At 38.0% G+C, this 15061-nt stretch overlaps 1 protein-coding gene across 2 annotated transcripts in view; it reads left to right on the forward strand.

The window, feature by feature from the left end:
- LOC136862709 (kinesin-like protein KIF3B) overlaps window positions 1-15061 on the forward strand; it is a 397790-nt gene that overhangs the window by 60305 nt on the left and 322424 nt on the right. For both annotated transcript variants that reach the window (XM_067138926.2, XM_067138927.2), the window contains exon 3: window positions 9898-10110. The gene's annotated coding sequence lies outside the window, so the exon portion shown is untranslated. The remainder of the gene's footprint in view (window positions 1-9897; window positions 10111-15061) is intronic.

Consider the following 15061-nt stretch of genomic DNA (forward strand, 5'->3'; position numbering starts at 1 on the left):
CTTGAGTAGTTTGCCATTGCATTTGATGTTCTCTGCTTCAGTGAGTCTTCTCCTTTCCTAAATACTACCAATTCCGTCTTCTCTTCGTTTATCTGGATGTAGTTTCTCTCTGCCCATTCACATAGTGTGTTTAGCGATACTTGCAGTTTATCTATATCTGTCGCTGCGATGGCCATGTCATCAGCGTATACGTATGTGCTTGTTCCTGCCATTCCTTTGGTGACATCGTTCGTGAGAACATTAAACAGGATAGGGCTGAGTGGATCACCTTGGAGGACACCGTTCGTCTGCGACAGCCAGTCAGATATGCCTATTCCATCATCTATCTGTATGTAGTTTTCTGCCAGTATATTCGATATCAGGGTCGTTGTGCTCGTTCTTCCAATTAGTTCCTCCAGTTTATCTATTAATACCTTTCTGTTGACCGTATCGAAGGCTTTTGAGTAATCAACAAAAACCACATATAGTTTTCCTTTTGGTCTTTCTATCGTCTGTTTTATTTTTTCCAACAGGTTTTCTACTGCCAGAGTCGTGGACCTTCCCTTTCTAAAACCAAACTGTTCCTCTGGTAGAAGGGGTTCTAGCTTCTCTGCCAGCCTTTTGGCGAGGATTCCTGTTAGGAGTTTCAGTAATGTAGATTCCAACGCTATTCCTCTATACGCGTTTGGGTTCTCTGTGTCTCCTTTTCCCTTGTATAATAGCTTGATTGTTGACTTTCTCCATTCGTCTGGTATACTTCCTAATTCTAAACATTTATTTAGAAGGGAGGTCCATATCAGTAAGTATTCTTGTGCTGTCTGCTTTAAGTGTTCACTTCTTATTCCATCTACTCCTGGTACTCTGTTATTCCTCATTTTCTGTATCGCTTTCGCAATTTCATCCGTGGTGAAGATCTCATCAGCTTGTGGAGTCATAGGTGTCTTAATCATGGGTCTTGTTTCTTTTGAGCAAATTACTATTCTTATATGATCTATCCATGTTTCCATAGGTATGTTGGGCTGTATTTTCTGCCCTTTTGGCCTCAGAGCTTGGTAGGGGTCTTCTTCTGCCTCCTCTACCATTTTCTTATGTTCTTTTTCCAGGTGTTGCTTTTTCTTTTTTATTAGGTTCTTGTATTTCTTTCGTTCTCGTTGGTATTCTTCGGTGGTTGCGCTTGCCATTTGTCCTCTAGTTTTATGTAGTGTTTTCAGTGTCAATTTTCTTTGTTCATAACATTCTCTGTCGAACCATGGCCTCGCCTTCCTATTTGAATCTTGTGTGGTGGCCCCACTTATTGTAGTTGATTTCAGCCATGTAGCGGCCTCATCAATATTTCCTGCTCTTATTGCTCTTTCAACCTTATCTTTTTCTTTCATTTTCCCTTTAATTTTTTCCATGTCCAGGGTCTTGCCAAATGTTATATTTCGTCTTCTAATTTGCTACTTCTACCGTTTTTTATATTTAATTGTACTGGAATGTGTTTACGGATGACTGCTGCTTCTTTTTTCACTGTGGTGGCAAGGTGTTTTGATCTAAAGCCCTTTGTGATTATTAGGTCTATTGTGCTAGCTCCGTTATGCCCTATGTATGTCCAGTCCTCCTGTCTGTTGTGTATTGGAAAGCCTTCATTTGTTAGATATTCCATTACTTCTTTGCATTTTCTATCTTGCCTATTTATTGCGCAATTCAGATCTCTCGCAATGATTATCTTATCCATACATCTACTATGATCCAAGGCCATCCCTAGTTTATCTATTATGTCTGTCGCGGTGTGATCTGGATTAAAGTAGACTGCTACTATAACTCCAATTCTTGTCCTGACAACCAGCATGTTTTCTTCTCTTAATAGTAGTTTGAAGGGGGCCAGTTGTGGTTTGATGATGCATAGCACACCGCCCGCTGGTCTTCCTCTTCTCACACACTGTATCGCATAGGCATGAAAATTGTAGAATTCTGGGATGTTCAGTTCTGTGTCCTCTTTTACCATTGTCTCTGTGAGTACTCCGATGTCATAATCAGCCATGATATTTCTCGGAAACAGGCTCAAGACTCCCCTCAGGCCTTCTACGTTCCATGTTATTATATTAGTCCCTGGTTGCCGGGCCTCTGAACTTCCAGGGTTGCCGAAAGGGCCGACATATTACATCTTCTGGCCAGAAGTTTCCATCGTAGACTGTTTCTAGGTCTTGCATTGGAATGCCTATTTTGAAGGCTCTGCTTCCTATTTTGTCATTCACCAGGTTGCAGTATATTTTCCCTTTTACTCCGTTTTCCTTCAAGTATTCTATGATAGCTTCCTCCGTCGTATCTTTGTCCAGTTTTCCCACGTATAACCAGGCGTATCGTTCTGCTGCCTTTATTTTACTTTCCCCTTGTCTCATTCCCATTTTTCTTCCGTTCACTTTTCCTGTCTCGTTTTCCCGTTGTCTGTTCCCACCTCTCACCGCTGTTGTCCACTCCCTATCCTGGTTCTCTAGTTTACTCTTATCATTTACTGGTGTTCTAGGTTGCCTTGTTGCTCGCTTCCACTCTTCCTCTTCTATTATATTTATTTCGGCGTCGTTGGGTCGTTCTTGCTGGCCCCTGCGCTCGTCTTGTTACCTTAGTCTCTGTTACGCCATGTGTTTGAGCTGGTTCCTGTCTTTATGTCACCATTATTTTCATTTCCTCTTTTATCATCATCTTTATATTATGTCAGATTTTCAACCATGTATTTTATCTGTTGGTTCATCTTTCCTATTATTATTCCTTCTATATCTTCTTCCGTTCGTGTTTGGTGTTGTGTATCTCTAGCCAGGTCAGGTGACTGACCATTAAGTGTCACCAATTCGTCATCATTTCCCTTAGTCTTCGTTCATCACTACTAGTTGCCTGCTGATCTCTTTGTATCTTGGAGATGTCGTTGTTGCTGTAGCCGAGAGATGTCACTAGTTGTTTTGCTGTGAAACTATTGCTGCCAGTTGGCGGAGACCATTCCATTGCCAGCTTGCTACTTGGAGGTTCATAGGTGAGGTCGGGAGATGTCACGAGTTGTCGCGCTACGAAACTATCATTTGTCTCCTGATCTGCGTTTGTTACATTCATAACCTCTTAGACATTTATTTCTTGAACATTATTCTTATCTTCAAAGGCATGTTTAGTTGTTTGAAAGTACTCACGAATGATCTTTACCGCTTCCTGCAGCTGTTCCTTCGTTTCGTTTTTCATATATCCTCCTCCGTCCGCTATGTCTTCAACGCTTTTCAGAGCACTTTTAAACCGTTGTTCAGCTTCGTCCGCCATCCAAAGAAAAGCAGCTCAATTTTTTCTGGGTGATTTCCGACAAAAGTGTAGCGTTACGAAAGTGTTGCAAAGTTTGGGTTGGGAAGACCTGGGAGAAAGGAGATGAACTGCTTGACTAAGTGGTATATTCAGAGCTGTCAGCGGAGAGATCATGTGGAATGACATTAGTAGATGAATACGTTTTTTTTTTTTTTTTTTTTTTTTTTGCTAGGGGCTTTACGTCGCACCGACACAGATAGGTCTTATGGCGACGATGGGATAGGAAAGGCCTAGGAGTTGGAAGGAAGCGGCCGTGGCCTTAATTAAGGTACAGCCCCAGCATTTGCCTGGTGTGAAAATGGGAAACCACGGAAAACCATTTTCAGGGCTGCCGATAGTGGGATTCGAACCTACTATCTCCCGGATGCAAGCTCACAGCCGCGCGCCTCTACACACACGGCCAACTCGCCCGGTATGAATACGTTTGAATGGTGTTTTTAAAAGTAGGAAAGATCACAATATGGAGATAAAGTTGGAATTCAAGAAGACAAATTGGGGCAAATATTTGTTTGTAGGAAGAGAAGTTAGGGATTTAACACGTTCCCTGCGGCAGTGAATTTCGACGACTTAATATTACGTCGTATCGGCCCACCGGTGACCCGATGCTGCCTTTAGTTATTATCGGTTCGGGTCACCGGTGACCTGACGAATTTGACTTTGTTTACTCCCTAGTATTAAATCCTAAACAATGCATGTGCACTTGTTGTGTGCGTTATTGTTGAGGAGACATTCCAGTGTATTTATCTGTGCGACAGTGTTCCTATTCAACAATTGCATGAAACAGAAATGACCCCGGAAATAATTGGGTCACCGGTGGGCCGATCAGAACTAGCCGTATGCCTCGATCCTTTACTTCCATTTGAACAATATGTTGTCGATTAGTTAACGGAAATTCGTAACTAGGACGTAGTTACTCACTTCGCAATTCTGAGAAGTTCACACCGACGGATAAGAGTAACATATTTCGGGGCACATGGTGACCCGAACCACACGGAACGTGATATAAGCCTACCCCAGTGCTGTCCTAACCCTCTTTCTTTTCCGTTCCACCGGTGTGTCAGAATGTGAAAGCTCCATACCTAAAAAGGACGTGAAATTGCTTGTAAATATTATATTTGGAAGATAATAAATATATCAATAACTACTCCAGTAACCTCTATAGGCTTTCCTAAGAGCAATGTAGAAAGCAGATATCAGAAGGGTTACTCCTTAAACAATAATCTACCATCTGCGGGAAGCAACACTCTAGGCTTCATTCACCGTAACCGCGCTAAGCGATTCCCGCGTAAAAATATAGGTCAGACAACAATCGGGACTTAGGGTGACCCGAAGCGATATTAATGGAAGATGAAAAAACTTCCTTCGGGTCACCGGAGGGCCGATCAAAACTAGCAGTTTGCCTCGATCCTTTACTTCAATTGGAACACTAGGTTGCCATTAGTTAACGGAAATTCGTAACTAGGACGTAGTTACTTACTTCGCAATTCTGGGAAGTTCGCAGCGACGGAGAAGAGTAACATGTTTCGGGGCACATGGTGACCCGAACCGCACGGAACGTGTTAAATAATTTACCTAGGGAGATGTTCAATAAATTTCTGAATTCTTTGCAATTATTTAAGAAAGGCTAGGTGGGCAACAGGTAGTCAATTTCCCACCTGAGCGACTGCCCTAAATGCAGATTGGTGTTGATTGATTGATTGATTGATTGATTGATTGATTGATTGATTGATTGATTAAGACAAGGTTGTTAACGTGGGCTAAACTGCTTACTACATTTTCTTTTTTAATTGAATTCCTCTATACTATTTATACCTTTCAGTAAATGATCTGTAAAAGCAAAGAAATAGGGCGAAAGTTTAGTATTGTATAACGTTTGTAACTACTTTGAACCCAGAACTTATTCTACCATAAATTCCCACTGTAGCGTGATTGTCTACAATCATGTGATTGCCTGAATAACCTACTCTTCCCTAGTATATGACCAACGTCTTTTTCCCTGGTGCTCTATTATACACCTTCTTTAGATGTACAAACATCAGCAAATCGGTTTATTCCTCTTCTAGCAATTTTCAATTCCTTTGCAAATACAGTACTGAAATCTGGTCCTAGCTGCATTTCTATTGTCTGAAACCACATTGATTTTCATCCAAGAATCAGCTCAATATTCAAACGTGAGTGCAAATTGAATTTGACGATTGGAGAGGATAGATTCTGTGAAAATACTAATACTTGATTTTTCACCTGATATTTTCCATGCAGCATTGTAGCAATAACAGATGAGCGGTGTTTATTATTTTAACCATGTTGGTTCAGTCTTGTTCGTATTGACTTATGTTCAATTTCTATGAAACACTTTTCCGCCTTGTCAATACTTTACATTTTATTATAATTATCTACCGTACAGGTTCCGAGAGCTGTTGCTCTCTTCTTCAGCGGTGCAAAAACATAACAAAATCCTTGGACTTGATACATTTGTACAATATAGTTATCAACAAAACAAATTATATGTAAATCTTGAAATCATTAAATAGTTCTTTTGTGTCTAAACTGTTCACTTACACTTACTATGTCATTTAGCAAAAACTTTAAAAATAGAATAATTTTCAAATCATAAAATGAATAAAACCCTATTTAGTCACTATATGCTAAAATATAAAGTGCTTTCTCTCTGTTCTTGAAACTATTCCATTCCTTACACCCTTATTTGCACCTAAAAAAGAAAAACATTATATTTAAATTTCTGATCTCTAATTCAAATATCTTCCTTGTATGTTTTATTCCAATAATTGTCAGTTAACTTACTGCTATAGTTCTAAGACCTATCATATAAATTTGAATTTCTCCTCTTAATCCCGTCCGACCATACGAGCCATTTTTAACCGTCAAGTTCCTTTTATGATTTGAAAATTATTCTATTTTTAAAGTTTTAATAAACGACACAGTAAGTGTAAGTGAACAGTTTCGACATGAAAGAAATCTTATTTTCTTTTTTTAGGTGTAAATAAGGGCTTAAGGAAAGGAGAACTTTCAAGAACAGAGCAGAAAGCATTTTAAATTTTAATATATGGTGAATAACTTAATGTTTTATTCATCTTATGATTTGAAAATTATTTTTGAAGTTTTTACTAAATGACATAGTAAGTGTAAGTGAACAGTTTAGACACAAGATATATATTTAACGATTTTAGGATTTATGTAGAATTTGTTTTGTTGACGACTATATTGTACAAATGTATCAAGTCCAAGGATTTTGTTTGTTTTTGCACCACGGTAAAAAAGCGCAATAGCTCTCAAAACATGTACAGTAGATGATAAAATGTAAAGTATTGACAAGGTGGAAAAGTGTTTCATAGAAATTAGATGAACGGTGCTCGCGAGCATGTGTCTTCCATGTAACTGTCATGTTTTGTTCACATCAACTCTGTGCTAGCATTAGCATGTGAAGTGCTTTTATACAACATCCACCCCTGAGACTGTGGTTTGTTGATCTATGAGCCATGTTTTCAAATAAACTATGAGAAAATGAGTGTCATGTGATAACCTCACTAATGATGTGCAGTGTTTGTGTGAAATATGGTGTAACAATTAATCAATTAAAGTGCTTTTCTACTAATTTCCTCCACTGTAATGGTTAGCATCACAGGTAATGTTATAACTGTGGAGAGGTATTTCTTATTCATTTTTGCTTGCATTAAAAAAAAAAAAAAAAAATATTAGAAAGAAATGCTCAATGTCCCTCACTCTTCACTGTACTGCCAAGGTGAATCTATTATTTACTTTTGTCTTCCGTATATGACAGAAAAACTACTCTTTGTACCAAGTTCAGGCATACATTTATCAGTTTATCAGTGAATTGCTTTAGTAAGCTACTGTTGCACATCCTCCCTGGCCATCCAGTTCTGTGTACACATGCTTTAGATATTTATCAAAACTGTTATGTTTGTCTGTATTTTACTGAATTCATTCGTGTTGCTGGTTACCAGTTCTGAATAACTGAAATCATTCCTTATCATAGTAATTTTGTATTCCATTTCTTTGATCTGCAGTTCTGTTTGCAGCCAGTCTATTGCTAGAAACGATGTGCTTAATTTCTTAACTGTTAATTCCTCATGTTTCCCACACTCTACCTGCAGTTTGAAAAATGAGTAGTTGTTTGAACCAATAGGTGTTGTAGCTTGAAAATGCTAATTAACTACATAAATATAACATTTTCATTCAAATTTGGTTTGAAGTTATAATATGAAGATCAAAAACTCTGCACACACAATATGAATGTATCCTCTTAATTTTGAAATACTGTATTAGATTACCGACTCTGGAAAAACTGTATATTTTAAACTCTTGAATAACATTAATAAAAGATCCTGTGAAAGGAAAGAATCAAATTGTGTGTTCTGAGAAATTTTACTTTTTTTTTTTTTTTTTTTACATTGTGGATCAATTTTCTTACGGTTCATATGACATATTACAGAACTAGGAAGATACCCGTGCTTCGCTACGGTATTATAATGAAATTTATAATTGAATGCTTAACGTTATATATATAATCCGCCTAAATTCGTGATCTAACTCGTTTCCAGAGAGAATCAGTCAAAATTCTTGACCTGACTCGTTTTCTGAGAGATTACGGCAAAGTTCCTCCCATTTTTCAATCTTTCCTTCTAGCAATCGATTTCATACTTCCCGGGCTAGGTCCAGGTATTCCACCCGGCCAGTTGGGTCTCTAAATCTTTGCCATCTTTTCCTATAAGCATTTTAATATGGATCAAATCCTTGAGGAGGTGCGGCGTGGTGTCGTCTTGGGTGCCTTGGCGGTATTGAACCCGCAGCCGGACTGCAATCGTAGTCATTACCCGGCCAGGACCCGCTTCCAGCGCGGTCCGCACATTTTGATGACGGTCCAGAACATTATTATTATTGTAATTGTAATTATTATTATTATTATTATTATTATTATTATTGATGGTCTGGAACCCACAGCAGGACGCAAGACTGCTACTTGGCGGTAAATTACATCCTCTGCCATTGTCATTGCTGACAATGTGACCAGCACCATCGTCGCGCATAGGCAAGTGCGCGAGATTTCTGGCGACACGAATGATCTACTTCCGTGAATTATTGCCCTTATTATAGAGGTGAACAATTGCACGGTCAGTATCATTCATATCGTTTATTTCAAATGTGTTTACATTTTTATTTATATGCCAGAAGAATCTACTGTAATCTAACTTTATATACTCCAAAGGAAAAGATGGTTCTTGAAAACGAACCCAGGAAAGATTTAAAATGATCAGTTTATGATCAGAATAAGTGCATATGAACAGTAAAATCAATTGGTCTCAACTCCTTTTTCACCCCACTGCCGTTACGTTGATTTACCCCCCCCCCCCCCAAAAAAGGCGTGTTTCCTTATGTTTAAAGGAGATTTCAAATACAAATGTTCATGTCTGTTACCTTCAGTTCTGAGATATAAGTATCCCCATAAAGAGAATTCAATTTTTTCACTTCCTTTCACCCCCCCCCCCCAAGTGAATTTCCTGTTAAAAATACTTGTCTCTTTAATAGTAAAGGATCTTCTAAATACCAATTATCGTGACTCCAACATCTTCAGTTTTTTAGATGTGTGTCCACATAAAAGGAATTCAGCTCCTTTTCACCCCCACCCCCCCAAAATAATTTCGCCCAAAAACGCTTTTTTTCTTTGTTTTTAAAGGAGATCCAGATATCAGTTTTTACGTATGTAACAACTTTAGTTTTTATTAGAAGTAAGTATCCTCATACAATTAATTGAATTAATTTTTCAATTTTTCACCTCCCCCCCCCCCCCCCCCTTCATTGGATTTTCCGAGAATACGTGTTTGTTTAATTTTAAAGCAGATTCCAAATACCAATTTTCACGTCTGCAAAATCTTTTGTTTTTGAGATAATAGTATCCTCATACAAATAATTCAACTAATTTTTCAATTTCCCTCCTCCCTTTAGGTGGATTTCCAAAAACAAATACATATTCCTTTATTTTTAAAGGAAATACCAAATTTCACTTCTATAACATCTTCAGCTTTTGAGATATCAGTATCCTAATTAAAAATTTCAACCCCATTTTCAGTCACTTTTACCCCTCCACCCAAGTGGTTTTTCCGAAGACAAAAATTATGTGTTTATTTTCAATAGGGATAAAAAATTACTATTTTTCACTTCGGTAACATGTTAAGTTCTTGAGATATACTGCAGAAATGCTCATTTTAAAATGTTACCCCCTTTTTAGTTCCCCTTAAGTGGAGTTTCCAAAAACAAATCGCCTGTGTTTCTTTACTTTTACAGGAGATTCCAAATACCAGTTTTTACATCTGTAAACTTTTAAAGTTTTGAGATATAGATACTCTAATTTTAAAATTTCATCCCCCTTTTCACACCCTTAGCGACAGAATATCCAAAAATCCTCTCTTAGCGAGCACCTACATCTTAATATGAATGTATCCCCAAAATTTCATTTCTTCATGTCCAGTAGTTTTGGCTCGGTGATGATGAATCAGTCAGTCAGGACAAGTTATGTTATATATAGATTAATTACATTTTAGTGTACTTGTTTTATTACAGGATCTTTCTTCTGGACTAATATACATTGGACAAAATATTTCTGGTTGAGATGAAGTTGGAATACAGCTGGATTACATAAAATCATAGAAATAAAAATATCCAAAACAACAATGATCAATAGAAATGAAGTTCATAAAACTTAAATGTAACCATATACACATGCAGAAGGAAATGTATGTTGCTACCAATCACCATACAGCTTACAGCATTCAGGTATTGTATCAAAATGAGTAATCCTAATGATTAGACAAATAATTTCAGACTCCTGGAGAAAGTATGAAAATCTGGTTAACAGTGAGTAATTGGCTAGTCAAGTATAACAGATTGCACAGGTCAGTTTTCTTCATAAAAACTCATGATTGAACATTAATTCGTGATCACTACTGTATTCTCTTTCATTATTAACACACTTTATAAATGAAAAATACAGGCAAAAATTTTTGGTGGATAAATTATTCACAGAATTAAGATATACAAAAATTTTACTTAGTTTCTTTACATTTAAGATACATCAGATATACTATATATGACATTGGTTCAACTTACTTGCAGTTAGTCATTTGGTTTAAAATTACGGCATATTGCCGGGCTGAGTGGCTCAGACGGTTAAGGCGTTGGCCTTCTGACCCCAACTTGGCAGGTTCGATCCTGGCTCAGTCCGGTGGTATTTGAAGGTGCTCAAATACGTCAGCCTCGTGTCGGTAGATTTACTGGCACGTAAAAGAACTCCTGCGGGACTAAATTCCGGCACCTCGGCGTCTCCGAAAACCGTAAAAGAGTAGTTAGTGGGACGTAAAACAAATAACATTATTATTATTATTAAAATTACGGCATAAGTTTTATACTGAACAGTCAAATAGTGGTGGCCCTACACCATGCAACAGAATATGTGGGTTTGAATTACAGACTTTGGAAAATATTGTGCCTGTTATGAGTTGATAATATGACCTGAAGTGAAATAAATATGAATTATCTAGTCACCTCTTTGCATTTGTGTGAATCATCAATGCAGATATGAAGCTCATAGATTACGATAACTAGTACCAATCACATAAGTACTGACATAGCAGCAAGAAAGGAAAAAATAAGTTACTTTTTACAGGTTACCATCTTCGATGTCACTACTGGCACTGAAGGAGAAATTGCTGCTGCTATCCCTGCTCGCATCTCTCCATATGAAGTAATTTTCAATCATGTCTAACATATTAAAGATTCTCATTTTCTTGAAGCTCTTTTCAATCACTTTAGAAGAAATAGTGTCCCATGCATGCAATATCCACTCTCAAATTAGTTCCACCAGTGGTTTCCAACTCTTGGCTGTTCGTGCACACTTTCCACCATCCAGCACTGATAATTTCCGCACATTGTCCTGAATGGTTTATGTATCGAAATGTTCTAGGTTTGAAGTACCAATGTCAGTCCACCAGGAATCGCTGCCAAATCGATTTTCATGGTTTCCAATAATTTCTTAGTGGCTTCCTTCTTGTGACCATGAAAACTGTCCAATGCGAAAAGGGCTGGACGTTGAAGGAGAGACTACACTCAATATCTCCAAACCATTCATATCAAATTGCTTTTAGTTTCATAACGATGCAAGGAGCAAGCTTTCTGCCATCAGCTTGTGATGTACCCACTCTTGCCCACAGATGTGTGTCAATATGTGACGTGGTGGATCACCTTAATTTTAATATAAATCATCTCTCATTTACTTCTCCATAAACATCATCTCATGGGCGCCAGCCTTCAAGCTTATGGCTTGAGGAAGATAGTTGATAATTATTAATAATAATAATAATAATAATAATAATAATAATAATAATAATATGTAATGAGACTAAATACTCCAAGAGATGGGGTGACGGAACACTAACCATTAACACATTGGAGACCGTGTCTTAAGGTGGCATGTGGGCAGGCAGACCGCCATATTTTGAAGGTTTTTAAAAAATTGTAGAAAATAGTAGGTAGGTTGCAATTGTAACGCGTATATATCATGAAAAAATTAAGTGTCTATTCTACAGATTAAAAAGTTGCATTAAGATCTACTGAGTACTTATCACATTACACATTTTCCAACGGTATGCCTTTTGCAACAACAATAAAAAGTCTGACAACAAAGTCTTACAAATGATGAGCTTGAGTGCGGAATAGTTTGAAGCATTCAGGGACACAAAGTGCTAAAGAACACATTTGATACCACCAGTATGTGTCTTTCCTCATTACTTTCCAATTTTCTGCTTTTCCTTTATCTGCACGGGCGTTGCAAGTGCATCTAAATCACCGAAAGTACCCGGCGAATGTGAATCACTCCCTGCCTTTGAATTATCATCGCTTGCGTCACTTCATTCTAAATGAAAATCCAGTCGTATGAAGATCGTGAAACATTAGCTAAATAAACTACAAAGTGCAAAATCACACCTGGGTAGAATATGATAGAATAGGTTATAAATACCTTCATCACTAACATGAAGTTTGATATCAGGGTCTATATCTGAATCGTCTACCTCTTCTTCTGAACCACTGTCATCAAAAATCTCTTCTAAAATCTCTACAATTCCACCTTCATTCTATGATCCAATAATTATAGCAGAAACAAAACGCAGTCTAAACACTTCGCACGATGTAAACAAAACTCTGAAAGCGCGCGCCTTGAGCAGCTGGAAGCAAGGTTGGAAGTATGGAGTGTAGAAGTGAACTCGAGCAAAAATAAGCTGCTATAAGTTCGAGAAAACGACAGAGGACACGAACGCACAGTACAGCTGTTATAAAAGTACTGTAAAGTGGTATGTATACTTTCCGAGCGATTCTCGTCCTGGCTGTATTGACAATATAACAAATACGCAGGCCCGAGTTAGCCTCGAGCGCGGTCAGTCTGAGCTGTTACCCGACCCCGATACACACTCGGGCTCGGTCTCCAATGTGTTAAGTGCTCACTAACTTGTAAGTTAAGGATCATTAATAAGAATTTCAGAAAACATTAATTAAAACCACTATTTATTAGGATCAAAAGCGTGACTGCGTATTTACGAAATCTGAACTTATAGAAGCAAAAGAAAAATTGAGTGAAATAAAATTTAAGAAAATGAAATGTTACGCAGAGACTTGCAGTAATTTATGCCGTTAGCTCACCATTTGTAGACTCTGTTATCTGGACACGATCTATGTAGCAGCTGATGTTTGATGGACCTCTCATAGAGGCGTCATCATCTCTCGCTGGTACCAGTCCTATTTCTCATTCGTGCATAATCCACTAGTTGTACTAAGACTTTCCTGACTTTAACACTTCCTACAGTACTCCTTACATAAATTTGTAATGAGTCCTAATGTAGTTTGTCATCAGTCCATAGACTGGTTTGATGCAGCTTTCCATGCCACCCTATCCTGTACTAACATTTTCATTTCTACGTAACTACTACATCCTACGTCTGCTCTAATCTGCTTGTCATATTCATACCTTGGTCTACCCCTACTGTTCTTACCACATACACTTCCTTCAAAAACCAACTGAACAAGTCCTGGGTGTCTTAAGATGTGTCCTATCATTCTATCTCTTCTTCTCGTCAAATTTAGCCAAATCGATCTGCTCTCACCAATTCGATTCAGTATCTCTTCAAGTGTGATTGGATCTATCCATCTCTCCTTCAGCATTCTTCTGTAACACCACATTTCAAAAGCTTCTATTCTCTTTCTTTCTAAGCTAGTTATCGTCCATGTTTCACTTCCATACAATGCCAAGCTCCATACAAAAGTCTTCAAAAACGTCTCTCTAATTCCTATATCAATGTTTGAAGTGAGCAAATTTCTTTTCTTAAGAAAGCTCTTCCTTGCTTGTGCTAATCTGCATTTTACGTCCTCCTTACTTCTGCCATCGTTAGTTATTTTACTACCCAAGTAACAATATTCATCTACTTCCTTTAACACTTCATTTCCTAATTTAATATTTCCTGCATCACCTGCCTTCGTTCGACTGCACTCCATTACTTTTGTTTTGGACTTACTTATTTTCATCTTGTACTCCTTACCCAAGACTTCATCCATACCATTCAGCAACTTCGAGATCTTCTGCAGTCTCAGATAAAATAACAATATCATCGGCAAATCTCAAGGTTTTGATTTCCTCTCCTTGGACTGTGATTCCCTTTCCAAATTTCTCTTCGATTTCCTTTACTGCCCGTTCTATGTAAACATTGAAAAGGAGGGGGGGGGGGGACAAACTGCAGCCTTGCCTTACTCCTTTCTGGATTGCTGCTTCTTTTTCAAAGCTCTCGATTCTTATCACTGCAGACTGATTTTTATACAGATTGTAGATAATTCTTCGTTCTCGTTATCTGATGCCAATCACCTTCAGAATCATAAATAGCTTGGTCCAATCAACATTATCGAATGCCTTTCCTAGATCTACGAATGTTGTGTTCGTGGGCTTGTCCTTCTTGATTCGATCCTCTAAGATCAGACGTAAATTCAGGATTGCTTCATGTGTTCCTACATTTCTTCTGAAGCCAAACTGATCTTCTCCCAACTCAGCTTCAACCTATTTTTCCATTCTTCTGTAAATAATACGTGTTAAAATTTTGTAGACATGAGATACTAAACTAATGGTGCGGTAGTTTTCACACCTGTCAGCACCAGCTTTCTTGGGAATGGGTATAACAACATTCTGCCGAAAATCGGATGGGACTTCTCCTCTCTCGTACATCTTGCACACTAAATGAAATAACCTTGCCATGCTGGTTTCTCCTAAGGCAGTCAGTAATTCAGAGGGAATGTCATCAATTCCAGGTGCCTTGTTCCTATTTAGGTCACTCACAGCTCTGTCAAACTGACCTCAAAATTGGGTCTCCCATTTCATCAGCATCAACAGCCTCTTCTTTTGCTAGAACCAAATTATCTACATCTTCACCTTGATACAACTGTTGGATATGTTCCTGCCAGCTTTCTGCTTTGTCTTCTTTCCCTAGAAGTGGCTTCCCATTTGAGCTCTTAATATTCATACACCTAGATTTCCTTTCTCCAAAGGTTTCCTGGATTTTCCTGTGTGCATTATCTACCTTTCCTTGGACCATACAACCTTCGACGTCCTTGCACTTCTCCTTCAGCCAGTCTTCCTTAGCTACCTTGCACTTTCTATCCACTTCATTCTTTAATCACCTGTATTCTTTTCTGC

Source organism: Anabrus simplex, chromosome 2 (assembly GCF_040414725.1).
Source record: "Anabrus simplex isolate iqAnaSimp1 chromosome 2, ASM4041472v1, whole genome shotgun sequence".
NCBI lineage: Eukaryota > Metazoa > Arthropoda > Insecta > Orthoptera > Tettigoniidae > Anabrus > Anabrus simplex.